The following is a 15,589-nucleotide window of genomic DNA, read 5'->3' as shown; positions in this document are numbered from 1 at the left end:
GAAAATCCATGCCCCTGAGTGACGCAGTTACACTGATCTAACTCCTAGGGCAGAGAGGGCTTCTCCTGTTGACATAGCTACCGCTTCTCAAGGAGGAGGAGTACCTATGCAGACAGGAGAAGCTCTCCAGTCAGCAGTAGGTATCATCTTCACTAAGCACTGCAGTGGCGCAGCTGCACTGATGCAACGGAGCTGCTCCAGCGCTGTCTGTGCAGATAAGCCCTCACTCAGCTTCCTCCTCTTGTTTATATAGCTCATCTCTAGGGCAGAACTGGCCACTTTGTTTACATAACAGGCTGTCCCAGCTGAAGGCTCTGGCCTATCCCTTAAAGGGGTGAAACACTCCTTCACACTGCCCCATTATTTTGGTAACTACTAGGAGCGTCATGAGAACAGGAAACATTTGGCATTAACCACGTTTCCACATATATCACAGGATGCTATACTATGGGTATGTCTACACTGCAGAAAAAAAGAGCCTGTTCTTCACTCAGGTTAGCTAACTTGCTTTAGCTAACTCAGATTAAAATGACAGGTTTCAGAGGAACAGCCGTGTTAGTCTGTATTCGCAAAAAGAAAAGGAGTACTTGTGGCACCTTAGAGACTAACCAATTTATTTGAGCATGAGCTTTCGTGAGCTACAGCTCACTTCATCAGATGTTTTTCCATCAGATTAAAATAACAGTGAAGACAGACATGGCAACTCAGGTTTTAACTTGGCCTAGCAACTCAAATTCAGCTCCAGGCTCCCCTATGGGATTTAACTTGAGCTAGTAACCCGAATTGCCATGTCTTCACTGCTATTTTAACCTGAGTTAGCTAACCTGAGTTAAGAACATACTACTTACATTTAACCATTGGCACTTATGGATCTTAACAATGACAGATATATTTTTTTTATTTCAAATGTTTTGTGGATGCATATTTATTCTGCTGGTATCATCTGAGATACTTGCAATAGGAAAACATTTCTATTCAAGTAGAAGTGAATTTGTAACTTATTCAGAAAAGTGACTTTGCAAAAATGGCATTGAGGCCCTAGGATTCCATATTTATTGTTCCTAGGGACTAGAATTACGAAGATATTTAGGCACCTAAAGATGCATACAATATTTACAAAAGCACTTAAGTTGGGTACCTCACTCCTATTGATTCTCTTAATTGCAGTCCTGCAAACTCCACCTGGAATATGCAAGTCAAACTGAGCTGTTTCTGAGTTATGCACAGCCAGTAACTAATGTTCTGCAATCTGAATATTGTTGTCCACTCTGTTGATGATGTGCAAGCATGAATAGAGTCTGTCTCACGCTCCCATAATTATATGAGCTCTGTATTGCTAAGAGGAGTAAATAGAAAAAGGAGTACTAGAAAATAACATTAATAAATAAGAAGCTATGACACTAAATACAGAGATGTAGGCCCATTCAGTAACGTGGCGCTATTTTTAAATACTCACTTTTCAGAGTTGAACTGGATTAGCTCTAGCATTTTCTACTGTGAATATTATAATAAGAAGGCTACGTTTTCTGCTGGGGTAAATTAGCACATTGAGTGGTAATTGAGCACACAGTGGAGCTACACTAATTTACCCCAGCAGAGAATTTTGTCCAGTTTGCTTTATGTGGGTGAGTTAAATGTTGCAAGGAGAATCTTATAGTTTGCATTGCTGTCAGAAGCCTCAGTTCCACTTTGTGCAACTACTGCGGGGAAATTCTATAAAATGGGCAGAAAATTATCCCACCTCTTTACACTGAATTTGAATGTTGCATGAAGCATAGCTTGTTGTAAGCAATGTTGTTTTCACTGAACCCTCTATATTTTGATGTTTGCTTCTCATTGAGATGAATGAGGTAGGGAAGGCTGACTTTATCCCTTTGCTGTTGTTACTGCTATTGGACAGTCTTCTGTGAGGCTGCGTTAAAAGAATAATGGTATGAGACTTAGAATCATAGAAGATTAGGGTTGGAAGAGACCTCAGGAGGTCATCTAGTCCAACCCCCTGCTCAAAGCAGGACCAACATCAACTAAATCATCCCAGCCAGGGCTTTGTCAAGCTGGACCTTAAGAACCTATAAGGATGGAGCTTCCACCACCTCCCTAGGTAACCCATCCCAGTGCTTCAACACCCCCCGTGTGAAATACTGTTTCCCGATATCCAACCTAGACCTCCCACACTGCAACTTGAGACCATTGCTCCTTGTTCTGTTATCTGCCGCCACGGAGAACAGCCGAGCTCCATCCTCTTTGGAACCCCGCTTCAGGTAGTTGAAGGCTGCTATTAAATCCCCCCTCACTCTTCTCTTCTGCAGACTAAACAAGCCCAGTTCCCTCAGCCTCTCCTCATAAGTCATGAGTCCCAGCTCCCTGATCATTTTTGTTGCCCTCCGCTGGACTCTCTCCAGTTTGTCTGCAGCCTTTCTGTAGTGGGGGGCCCAAAACTGGACGCAATACTCCAGATGTGGCCTCACCAGTGCCGAATAGAGAATAATCACTTCCATCAATCTGTTGGCAATGCTCCTACTAATGCAGCCCAATATGCCATTAGCCTTCCTGGCAACAAGGGCACACTGCTGACTCATATCCAGCTTCTCATCCACTGTAATCTCCAGGTCCTTTTCTGCAGAACTGCTGCTTAGCCAGTCGGTCCACAGCCTGTAGCAGTGCATGGGATTCTTCCGTCCTAAGTGCAGGTCTCTGTACTTGTCCTTGTTGAACCTCATCAGATTTCTTTTGGCCCAATCCTCCAATTTGTCTAGGTCACTCTGGACCCTATCCCTACCTTCCAGCCTATCTACCTCTCCCCTCACCTTAGTGTCATCTGCGAACTTGCTGAGGGTGCAATCCATCCCATCATCCAGATCATTAATACAGATGTTGAACAGAACTGGCCTCAGGACCAACCACTGGGGCACTCCGCTTGATACAGGCTGCCAACTAGACATTGAGCCATTGATCACTACCTGTTGAGCCCGACAATCTAGCCAGCTTTCTATCCACCTTATAGTCCATTCACCCAATCCATACTTTTTTAACATGCTGGCAAGAATACTGTGGGAGACCGTATCAAAACCTTTGCTAAAGTCAAGATATATCACATCCACTGCTTTCCCCTCATCCACAGAGCCAGTTATCTCATCATAGAAGGCAATCAGGTTGGTCAGGCATGATTTGCCCTTGGTGAATCCATGTTGACTGTTCCTGATCACCTTCCTCTTTGGTATAGGAAAGACATTCTTTGTATAATCTCAAGTCCATAGTCTGCCTAACTGCTTGAGGAAGTAGAAGGGAGTACTGTGTCCACAGTTATTAGGTCTATCAACCAAATTAGCATGACTTCGCAATCTTCAGTTTTCTCAGTAATTTGGCACAATTCCTAGATTTTAAGGCCACAGAAGACCATTAGATCAGTTAGTCTGACCTTCTGTACAATTCTGCCTAGTTACCCCAGTACTGAGCCCAGTAACTTGTGTGTGACTACAGCATTTCCTCCAGAAAGGCATCCAGTCTTGATCTGAAGACATCAAGAATTGGAGAATCCACCACTTCCCTAGAAACTTGCAGTAACAGCAAGCTTACCTGTAGGGCCTTCAACAGTGATGATAACAATACACTGATGTTAAAGTGCATCCACTACAAATTCTTTTGGACATAGGTTTGCATTAGAAACTTATGGAGTATGTTACATTATGCAGCAAAACACCCTAAAATGGGATATAATAAGAAAAGCAAACCTATAAAGCTGTAGGCCAATCATTTTGCAAGGTCAGACAAAATGAACAGATTATAATGAGACAGATAAAAGACAATTATAATGCATGTATTGTCTATGCATATCATGAACTATATTCTCTAGTTGGACAACCAGAATTCAGATAAAAGCAGCATATTATATTGCACCATATTTACAATCCATTCATAATACTCTGCTGAGCAAACAGCAGGAAAAAGATGCCCTGAAACCATGAGAGAACATCAGTGTCAGTTTTAGGTTGTTGTCTCATCTGTGAAGATTTTCCTAGCAGAAATGTACACCTCTTGCCAAACCCAGACTGCAAATGCTAACTGTGGTCAAACATTGCAGTCCCCCTGTTGGGCTACATCTGTTTGAAGAGCTCAGAGAAATTAGACTATGATATGCTAGGATGCGAGGTAACTGGAAGGATATCAGTGACCAGGCTTCTTGATCCTGATAGCTATTATGGCTGAAGAAATCTACGATGATGCTCACAGGCCCTCTGGGAAGCACGCAGCTGATTATCTACAAGGTCCCACACATTTCGTGATCGGAACCTAATTCTATGGCTATGTAATTGCAAAAAGCCTGAGTTATATTATTATTATTTTCTGTACCACATATGCAGTAGTACTATTAGGCTAGAATAACCATAACAGGGATTGCTAAGAAGAGAAAGAAGACACCTAATGCCACACTACTGAAGACTATTGAAATTCATTGAGATTTTTAGCCTGACTGAATTGTATACACCTAGACGTGATGATAACTTTCCATAGTATAATTTTCAATACATATGACTATGTAGAAAAAAGTTCATACTTGGTACATGTACACACATACCACATGGAAGGCCAAATTCAGGTGCTCTTCAAATTTTAACCACCAATGGGCATGTATGAATGCTGTAAAAGTGGGAACCTATTCAGATGCAGATGCTGCCCTATGTAGAGCCTTCCATCCCAAACAAATTCGTCTTACCAGGACTCTGAGCAATCTGCATAAAATGTAGGGCATCCAACATGGAGTGTTCATGCTAAAACATGCTGCTTATGTCTGCCTCTGGCCTGCCCTGAACTTCCCCCTTCCACAGTCTTGCTCACAGAGGACTTTTAGAATGTTAACTCACTGCGGGTTTGGAGGAATCCAGATTGCTCCTCAAGAGTTGTGACCCACTCAGCTGCAACTTTTCCCATCACATCTGCACACACACACAAGAGGTGGCGTGAAATTGGCCAAAGATATATGGACAGTGTAACTGATATCAGATTCTTTGTAACTCATGGGGGGAAAAATAGGTCTTTAGTCTGGCAGTGTAATGGTATGTCTGAGCTATGCTGTACATCTGGAAGAAGCATGAATGAACTGACCTCCCTCTCTCACAAACAACATAAAGAAGAAAAAATGAAAATATACTCAAGAATTCCTGCCATGACTTATGCTTTATCATAGGCTCCCCCAAAGCTCAGAAATAAACTCATTTCAGTTTCCAGAGCCATTTTGAACGAATCTAAATCCACCAAAAAATTAATCTACAATCATTCATTACTTATATGTGCAGTAGCCCTTCGTGGCCCAATCAGGATCAGAACCTCATTGTTTAGGCACTGCACAAATACATAGGAAGACGTGGTCTCTACCCTGAAGAGTTTCCCATGACTGCATGGTGCTGCGCTTGTGCCTTCACAGAATCAAAGAAATGTAGGGCTGGATGGGACCTTGAGAGGTCATCTAGTCCTGCCACCTGTGCTGAGGCAGGAACAAGTAAACCTAGACCTTCCCTGACAGGTGTTTGTCCAACCTGTTCTTAAATCCTTCCATTGACGGGGATCCCACAACCTCGCTTGGAAGTCTATTCCAGTGCTTAACTATCTTTATATGGTTAGAAAGTTTTTCCAACACTAACCTTTCTCTCTTGCTGCAGATGAAGCCAATTATTTCTTGTTCTAACTTCAGTGGACCTGGAGAAAAATTGATCACTGTCCTCTTTATAACAGCCCTTAACATATTTGAAGACTGTTATTAGATCCCTCTTCACTCTTCCTTTCTCAAGACTAAACATGCCCAGCTTTTTTAAACCTTTACACCTAGGTCAGGTTTTCTAAACCATTTTTGTGGCTCTCCTCTGGTATCTCGCAGATTTGTCCACATCTTTCTTAAACAATGATCTACTTTGTGATCTGATTCTATAAGTCTCTAAATCTCCCAAGAGCCAGTGTAAACAGATGCAATAATAAGACTAGGCAACCCAGCAGTAATAAAGTAAATACATTCATAAATATAATCTTGCTGAAAAAATAAAATATCAAAAATCACCTGCTGTACAGTGACGTAGTATGGATATAAGAATGAAACAGAAAGATTTCATTCAGGAGACTAACGTCTTAAAATAATGTTCAATATAGGTAAGGGATAGTTCTATTCCTGGCTTTGCCACTGACCTGCTGTGTGACATTGGGCAAGTGCTTCACCTCTGTCTTCTTGCATCCTGGTCTATTTACATTGCAAGCACTTTGGGACACAGTCTCTTATGTGTTCTTACAGTGATCAGCACAATGGGACCCCAATAGCAGCTGGGACCTCTAGATACCACCATCATATAAATCATAATGGGAAAGCATCAGGGAGTCCCTCTCATGCTCATATAATCAATCTAGATGGCAGAAAAAGGACTGTACAGTTGGAAAGCAAATGCCTGGAAATTTCTACAGTTGTCTTCCGTGGTCACATGTAAGATGGGTTTTTGGCTATTCTATTCAACACTCCTAGCACCAGTGCCTTAAAATAAGACTCTATTTAGATAAGAGTCATATTGTTAAATGACTGTGCAGTGTGCTTGGAAAATGTAGAGGTCTGCATTATAATCAGTACAATGTCTGGCAAAGTAAGTTTGGAAAAGGAGTTGTTGACCACATCTATGCTGATACATAGAGCAAATGTCATTGTAGATGCCATTAATATACCTAATGCTGGAGAGCAACCTTCTCTTGTTCAAAGCCCTGAAGCTACTTTTTGTTCTCTCCCCACAATCCCCCGCCTACCTCCCACACATATAGCCTTGACAGTCTCTATACTGAGAAGATCTTCTGGATCTAGTCTGTGCAATGCCTTGAGCTAATCGTAAGTGTTGCTTGAGAAGTAGGGATTGTATGATAACCGTGAACAAGTATTTGAAGTCTGTAGATACTAAGGGCCAAATTTTGTGCTCAGATACATCCAGCTAACCATGATTTGAGTGGGAGTTTAAGTGGAGCTCCTCACATACTTAAATGTTTTGCTGTACCAGGGCCTAACAGCACACATCCTAGGGCAGAATTAGACTTAAGTTACAGGATGGTTCAAGGGGGCAATAACTACAAGTAATGGAATGAAAGTGAAGAAAGGAATGTTTACGGCTGAATACCAAGAAAAGAATTTTAGACTGCGCAATCATGTCCTAAGGCACATGGAAAAGGTCACATGGCCTGGGTCATTTAAAGATGGACTTGGCAAATTGCTGTCAATTGCACTATAAAGAACAATCCTAGTCTCACAGAGGGTTGGACAACAAGACCTTTCTGATTTACAATTCATGTAATTCTACCCCATAGGAGATGTAAAAAATATGAAACTTAGTAAAAAATGTAATGCATTATATTCCTCTTTGGATGCACACCCAGGGAACCAATTTTGTAGCACAGCCAATAGCAACATCTATTGTTTAATTGGGACAGATTTAGCATAAATTCCACTTAATGGGCACGCATTCAGCCAATGCAATTAATTGTATAAAAATGGCACAAAAATCTACAGTCTGGATTTTTATAACAGAATCTCCCAAATACAGAGTACAGGAAAAATAAAGGTAAAATAAAGATAATACAATGATTTCTTGAATTTTGGTTTTTATTCAGCAAATGGCTATAGTTTTGTCATCACCTGAGATCTTTTTAAACCTTATTTTTAAGGGCCTCTCCACTTTACTGGGGCAGTTGCTTAACCAGGATGATAAACTGTCCACTGGTGCAGTCCAATTTAGAAGACAATACTTCATCCTGCAAGAAGCATTCCTGACCTATTTTCTGAGCCTTGCCACATTATAATCTCTGTACGGAGTGGGAGGGGTGCAGTGGCTGCCTCACTGTGACATCTTGAGAGATACATTTAGATTCCAATGCAGTAGCTTCCAGTAACATTAGCTGAACTATGTAAAATGATCGCATTAATCATACCTTCTACAGTCTCTTGCTCCTCAGCAGGAAGAATTCTTTCAACAAAAGGAAAAAACCACCCTCGATTCATTTAGCCTGGAGACATGGACAACTCTTGCTATTTTGTGCAGTTGCAAAAATGACAGCAGGCTCTGGCTGCAACCTGCTAAGTGCAGCTGGATCTAGAGCCTACATAAGAATGTTGTTATTATAAGCCTTTCTAAGACACCCGCCCTGGTAACAGCTAGGTGCCATTGCATAAATAACATGGAAGTACTTCAAAACAAACTTTCCTCCCCTCATAGGGATAGCCATATAAGCAGACCACGTGCCATGAATTCCATGTAGTACACTGTCCTGTCTCCAATGTCCAATACTTACAGGAAGGACACAAAATAAAGAGCACAGGTGTTGCACCAGCTTGGAGCGTCCTTGAGTCTTTAAGGAGTGGGGCCAAGGGGCCGAATCCTACGGGGCGCGGCATGCACACCATTAGAGGGTGGATACAGTTATACTCATATAAAAGTGCTTATACTGGTATGACTTATTCCCATAAATTAAATCCTATCCCATAAGAGAAGGGTAAGAAGCTATACTACTGTGGCAGAAAATCATACATTAACTGAAATAGTTAAATCAGGAGTTTTGACCAATGGGAGTTTTGACCAAGTAAGGAACACAGGATTTGTTCCTTTCTTTTCAAGCATAATAATCAGTTGCTGCATTTATATCTACAGAGTATATAAAAACAAACCAAAATTTTCAAACCTGGGTATTGAAAATCCTATCCTCCCAAATCCACTTAGGCATCTAAACAAAAGTGGCTTAATTTTCCAAGGTACTGAACAGCCAATAGCTAACTGACTACAAGTCAGGTCCCTTGGCTTCAAACAAAGCACTTTTATTTAAGTGCCTACATTTGTATGTAGAAGCCTAAACTTCAGACTCCCAGGTTTCAAAATTTGATCGCTGCTGCATAGCTTTAAGTATACATGAGTATATATAAAATCTTGGAAATACCAGATCTTCTTAGCTGTCAGTTCTTCCCTCATCTATCTTCTGATATCCTATTCTCTCTTTCTTTCTTTACCTGTTAACGGTTTTCCTTCTGTCTGGTTTCCATTATTATTTAAGTATCTCATTTTCATACATACTTTCCAAAGCAAAATACTTTCAATTTTTAATGACATAGTTAATTATACATTAATGTAAATATGTATTTCTGATACTTGGTGCTTGTGTGGTTAACAAAATAAATTATGATAGACATTTCATTGTTAACATGTCTCAACACATATTAAAATGTAATTAAATACCATGGCTACAAAATCAGTTTTTCATCCACATTAAAAACATCCTACATGATTGCCTTTAAAATTACAAGTGAGCCATAAAAACAATTTTATAATGAATATGTAAGAAAGAAAGAGGAGGAGAGGCAGTGTATTTCTTACATATTCATTGTAAGTAGAAATGACCCACCCTGATAGAAATGTAGAATGATCCACCAATAAGTAGAAATGACCCGCCCTGATAGCCTGAAGGGTTGCCAACCCACCAGAATTGTCCTGGAGTCTCCAGGAATTTAAGATTAAACTTTAATTTAATATTATGATGTGATGAAACCTCCAGGAATATGTCCAACCAAAAGTGGCCACCCTAGCCTCAACATGCTTACTCACTCCCAACTTATCAAATACACTTCCTTACAGATCACTATAATTAAAACCATTCGGAAGAGAATGAGCTGTGAGATATACTAAAAAGGTAAACACTCTCAATTTTTTGTTTCCATTATACAAGCTAACACATGGGACTGCCGTTGTCCTGAATGTGAGTAATTTAAATGAGTGAATTAGAAATGGGAAGAGTACTTGGGATGAGTATGTGAAAGAAAACAATTAAATCCACCTGCTGGTATTTCTTGTTCTGTTTTTTCCCTTTATAGAATTTCAACAGCAAAGCACTGCGTTTTATTTCCTTTCAAAAACTTGTCAAGTTAAATTTATGCTGTCACCACCATCCAGCTCTCCCCCAGTCTCCATAAATAACCAACTCTCGGCTGCCTTGTCATTCTTGCATGTTAGGCTCAAACTAGAATGTTATAAAAACCACTGACTTCATGGCTGACAATTACACACTTATTTTTCAAATGGGAGAAATGTGAAGAAAAGTCACCAGCTGTACTGTCCACCCAATTTGAGCTCTGTAGCCATAGAATTCTACTAACCTGGGATCTAACAACATGTATGTCCCAGATTGGAACCTTCCACCCTCTTTTCTAAGATGAACAGGTAGATGGGAACACGTCACCCTGCTCTGGCTCCCCATTCAGTACTGGATCCATCCAAAGTCCTGGTCCACAACTTCAAAGCCTTCAACAAGTGAGGCCCAACTACTTTAAAGGACAATCTCTTCTTCTGCACCATTTAAAGAATACTATGATTAGAAGATGTAACGCAGCTGATGATAGGCAGAAGAACACTTGCAGGAGTCAAAGCTATTTTTGATAAAGGGCAACCAGTCATGGAACTCTCTCCCACAGAAAATTGGGATTTATCCCATTTATGTGTGTTGCCTCCTTTAGAGCACACTGCAAGACACATCTGATTGAACAAGCAAACTTTTCCACAATAAAGGCAGCACTATTCTGAGCAGTGAGCTCTCTTCTTAAGTATCTGCCCTGAAGAAAAACCACTTACAGAAATCAACCCCAGTGAGTGTGGAGAGAATATATCTTTTTCAGGATGACATTAAAGTTCTGGCATTTGGCATCTAGCTACCAATGTGACACTCTGTACCTCAAAGTAGCACCTTGAAACCCCCATATTCATCACTGTGATATGATATGTTTTGTACAATGCATGCCTTGTGAGGTATCATTTGAGAAGTCTTGATCGGTTGAACAGTAATATCCTGTTGAATTGTATGTACTATCATTGTATGTGTAGTTAAGAAGTATTGGAATATGTATTACGGAAATATGTTGTGAGGCAGGGAGATGCCCACAGCCAACCTTTTAGTGGCAGCAAAGGACCAGCCAGACGTGTCCTGATGTCCCATTAAAAGGGAATCCACTCTCCCAATGGCCGTCCCAGAGACTTCACAGAGAAAGCATGTTGGCAATAGAGACTGCCTGACCAATGGGAGCTGCCTGACTTCCACGTCATAGCAAGGATCTTTCTAGCAGCTAGGAGAAAGTATAAAATAGGGGAAATTACATCATCACTTGGCCTCTCTCCCCTGCACCCACATCTCAGCACCTGGAGGAATGTCTGGAAGAAAAAGACTGAACTGGGTAAGAGTGGTCCCTGGTTGTAAAGAGAGTCCAGCCTGTGTACTGAAGAACTGTAACCTGCTTGTATAATCTGTCAGGGTGAAAAAAGCTGTTTGATTCAACTCTTGCTTAGACTAAAAGTTTAGGATTTAGAAAGCATGTTTACTTTTCATTTTCTTGAGGTAACCATCTCTGAGCTTTATGCCTACCACTTATATTCACTTAAAAATCTATCTTTCTGTAGTTAATAAATCTGTTTTACAGTTTACCTAAAACAGTATGTTTCGGTTGAAGTGCTTGGGAAATCTCAGCTCAGGGTAACAAGGGCTGTTGCACATCTACTGTCCTTTTGTTGGAGTGGTGAACTAGGTAATGTGTTTACACTGGCCAGGCTTCTGACCAGTGCAAGATGGTACAGTTCTGTGGTGCAAGACTGGGGAGCTGGGGGGAATTGGGCTGGAGCCTCTCTATTGATGGTTCATGAATGACTGGGAAATCATTCATGTAACTCAGTTGGGTGTGTCCCTGCCTGTGGATGGCTATGTAAACGCAGTGGCTGTCAGAGGCTTGTAGCTTGACATCAGCATTACAGTGTCAGAGGCAGCCCAGGTTGGTACATTTGAAGGGCTCAGCAGTCCCACAGCCTAGGGGACCCCATCACAATCAGGATAAATGGTGCACTAGAAATACATGGAGAGAGGGAGGGTAAAAAGAGACACAATTGACAAGTTGGTTACCTGTCTGCATCACAGGATATAGGGCAAATCTTTAGCATTTATATAGTACTTTTTATCACCAATTAGCTTTGTAAATTTACATTTAGAGCTGGTCGAAAAAATTTGAATTTCAAAATTTGTCAATGAGAAAAGCGGCAACATTGTCATGAAAAGTTTAGGGAAAATTTCTTATTTTCTGAGCAGCTCTAGTTATGTTACAGTGCCGACGAGCCATCTCTGTGTAAAATATGGGCTGGACCGTTTGGGGCTGTGTCTGCTTCCCAAGTGAGGACAGAGAGGATAGTCCCTGGTCATTACAAGGAGAAGTGATGGCACAGTCACTCTTTTTAACCTTAAATGCTATTAAAAATTCAGACGAAAAGCCAGATTCTTTTTTTGCCAGTTCATTCATTTGTTGAGAAAATTACCTTTTTTTGCTAGAGATTTTCCGGAGCTGTGAACATTTTCTCTGCTACAGATACATGCACCACTGTGCAGCAGGTTACGACCAGTATGTGTTTTTGGAAATATTAAACTTCAGACCTTGTCATCGACAAGCAGTTTGAAAATAGCTTGCTGGGGGCCAAAAACAGGGACATCATCATTTAGTCCTCCCAAATATTGGCTCCATCAAATTTACATTCATTTAAAAAAGTTTTATGTTATCATTTGAAATTTAAATAAATAACGGCAATTAAAGTGCAAATGTCACACGGGCTCAAATAATAAATACATTCAATTAAATGAAAAAGATTTTTCTGCATCTGTTGTCGAAGGTGTCTAGACATACCCCTTAATAACCATAAGTAAGCAACTTGCAGAAATTAGTAAAAGAAAAACCAATCTCATAAATCTGTTCCCATAGAGAATTTTAAAGGGGAAAAATGTGTAGCTTTGAACAATATTAGAAAGGCTAACCATGGCATAAAGACCTAAGGGGTTCCATTCTCCTATTGAGCCATAAAAACCATTAGCTTTAATGGAATTACATAAGTAAACTTCTCCATACTCATCAATATAACACACTCATCAGAGGACAAAGTACACGACTAAGAAATGCAGCTCCTCAGATTTGCTTGCACTTCTTGGATGTGAATAACTTTTCCAGAACATTAATGCACAAAAGGCTCAAACATAAAAGCTTTGGGTCTGCATTCACTTTGTCCAGTTTCTGGGCAAAGTTAACTACTGAAGTTGATTTTTCAATTCAGCAATATGGTTCAGATACGTGGAAAACACCTTTGGTCATTTCAAAAGGGGAAAGTCTCCAGGATAGATCTTCTCATGGGTTATAATCATGCCAGGTGCATACATAATGTAGACATTCGAAGCATACAAACGCTTGTAAACAGCAGAGTCTAGAAGCTATTTATTATTATGTAAATACTTTTCAAATAACTTGATGAATAGATAATTAACTTGCCTAAATCTCAGCCCTTTTCATCTGGGTCTTACAAATTCAAGGTGATTTAATGAAGATACTTAAGTCAAAATTTCTCTTACATACAAGAAGTTTCAGAAACCTCAGAAAAATGGCCATGCTGTCTCCATGACATTTATAATCCAGTTTTAGGGCAAGGGAGTAGGCTACATATCAGACATGTAGGTCAAAGGCTCATCACAAAACATCTTAGCTAAGGAACCACAACGATGTTCCATTTGCACAGTTTAATCTTAACATGACTTCCTCCTTCATTAAAAAAAAAAAGAAAAGAAATAAAGGGCAAAAATCAACCCTGGATTTGAACCAGAGCAACTTGATTTATTATGCACTGCTTGGGAGGCAGTGTGCTTTTAGAAATGGTTCAAAAGGTTGGGGGTGGATCTGTGAATAAAACATTGGGTGGCGGGGTGGGGGGAGGAGCAAAATGATTTTTACTCACTTTGGGGTAAAGAAAAGGTATGTATTCTATTTTTTAATTATACATAAGAAAGTAAGCTTTGTGAAACAATCTTGTGAGACAATGCTAAGAAAGCCAGTAAGCAAAGCTTTGTCCATTATCACGCAATCACCACCAACCTCATAGGCTCATAGACTTTAAGGCCAGAAGGGACCATATCATGATCATCTAGGCTGACTTCCTGTACAGAACCTAAACCACCTACTCCTGTAATAGACCCATAATTTCTGGATGAGTTACTGAAGTCCTCAAATCATGATTTAAAGACTTCAAGTTACAGAAAATCCACAATTGACACTAATTTAAAGTTGCAAGTGACCCATGCTCCATGCTGCAGAGGAAGATGAAAAACCCGCAGCATCTCTGCCAATCTGACCCGGGGCAAAATTCCTTCTCAATCCCAAATATGGTGATTAGTTAAACCCTGAGCATGTGGGCAAGAGGCATCAGCCAGACACCTGGAAAGAATTCTCTGTAGTAACTCAGAGCCCTCCCCATCTAGTGTCCCATCACCAACCACTGGAAATATTTGCTGCTAGCAGTTGCAAATCAGGTACATACCATTATAGGCAGTTTCATCATACCATCCTATCGCAACATCGATATTCACCCAGAATTCATTTAGGCTATGGGTTTTCCTCAGAAGTTGGCTTACTGCCATAGGAATGGGGAAGTTCTATGGCTTGTGTTATATAGGAGGTCAGACTAGAAGATCACAATGGTCCCTTTTGGCCTTGGAATCTATGAATCTATAAAAAGTACAGTCCCCCAAGAGACAAATTTCAGAGTAGCGGCCATGTTACTCTGTATCCGCAAAAAGAAAAGGAGTACTTGTGGCACCTTAGAGACTAACCAATTTATCTGAGCATAAGCTTTCATGAGCTACAGCTCACTTCATCGTATGCATCCAATGAAGTGAGCTGTAGCTCATGAAAGCTTATGCTCAAATAAATTGGTTAGTCTCTAAGGTGCCACAAGTACTCCTTTTCTTTTTTCCAAGAGACAAAGTTTCTTCATCCCTTATTTACAGTGATTTTACTTATCAGAGTTACTCCGAATTCAGACTGATGTGAAAACAGAATTAAAAAAAATAGAAAGGAATTCATTTAATATTTGAACAGTGCAATAATTGCATGTTAATTCTCATTACCTTTCATAAATTTAGAAGAATGTCAAACTCACCATTTTTACAAAATACAAATTTGAGCCATTGTTTGGTAATGAAAGTAGCTTATTACCCCAATGGAAACAGGGCATTGCTGGTTCCAAATATGTATGTACTACCAACTGTCCTGGGTATTCTTCACATTATTTCCTTGGGAAGTTGAGTGCATAATGTTTGTCCTAACATTAGAAATGTTTGTTCTAAACTAGCTGTGTGTTACAGTAAGTTAATGTCTTCCTAGGTTAATCAATATTCAGCCTGTGTACTTATTAAATATGTTGCCATGGGCACTGTAACTGCAGAATTGGGAGATGAGCTCTCACTTCTCTGGAGCTGGAAAATGATTTTTTTATGTTTCAGAAACAAGGTGGGTGAAGTAATATCTTTTATTTGGCATACACTTGTCCAATGCAAATGAGGCTAGAAGGATAAAGAAACATAGTGTCTTCTATCTCTTCTAGAATTTCATTGCAGAAACACAGTCATATGTATACAGTTTACTTTATTGCTATATGTGAATTAATTGCAGAGTTTGGGATAAAATACAACATGGTTTTACAAAAGGTTTGAGGAGATAACTGATTTTTTTAGACAAAGGAAATGCAGC

At 40.1% G+C, this 15,589-nt stretch overlaps 1 protein-coding gene across 4 annotated transcripts in view; it reads right to left on the bottom strand.

The window, feature by feature from the left end:
• The window catches only part of ELMO1 (engulfment and cell motility 1), a 421,610-nt gene that overhangs the window by 64,219 nt on the left and 341,802 nt on the right, over positions 1-15,589 (bottom strand). The window lies entirely within an intron of this gene.

This window comes from Caretta caretta, chromosome 2 (genome assembly GCF_965140235.1).
Source record: "Caretta caretta isolate rCarCar2 chromosome 2, rCarCar1.hap1, whole genome shotgun sequence".
NCBI classification, from domain to species: domain Eukaryota; kingdom Metazoa; phylum Chordata; order Testudines; family Cheloniidae; genus Caretta; species Caretta caretta.
This window is presented reverse-complemented; position numbering and strand designations above follow the sequence as displayed.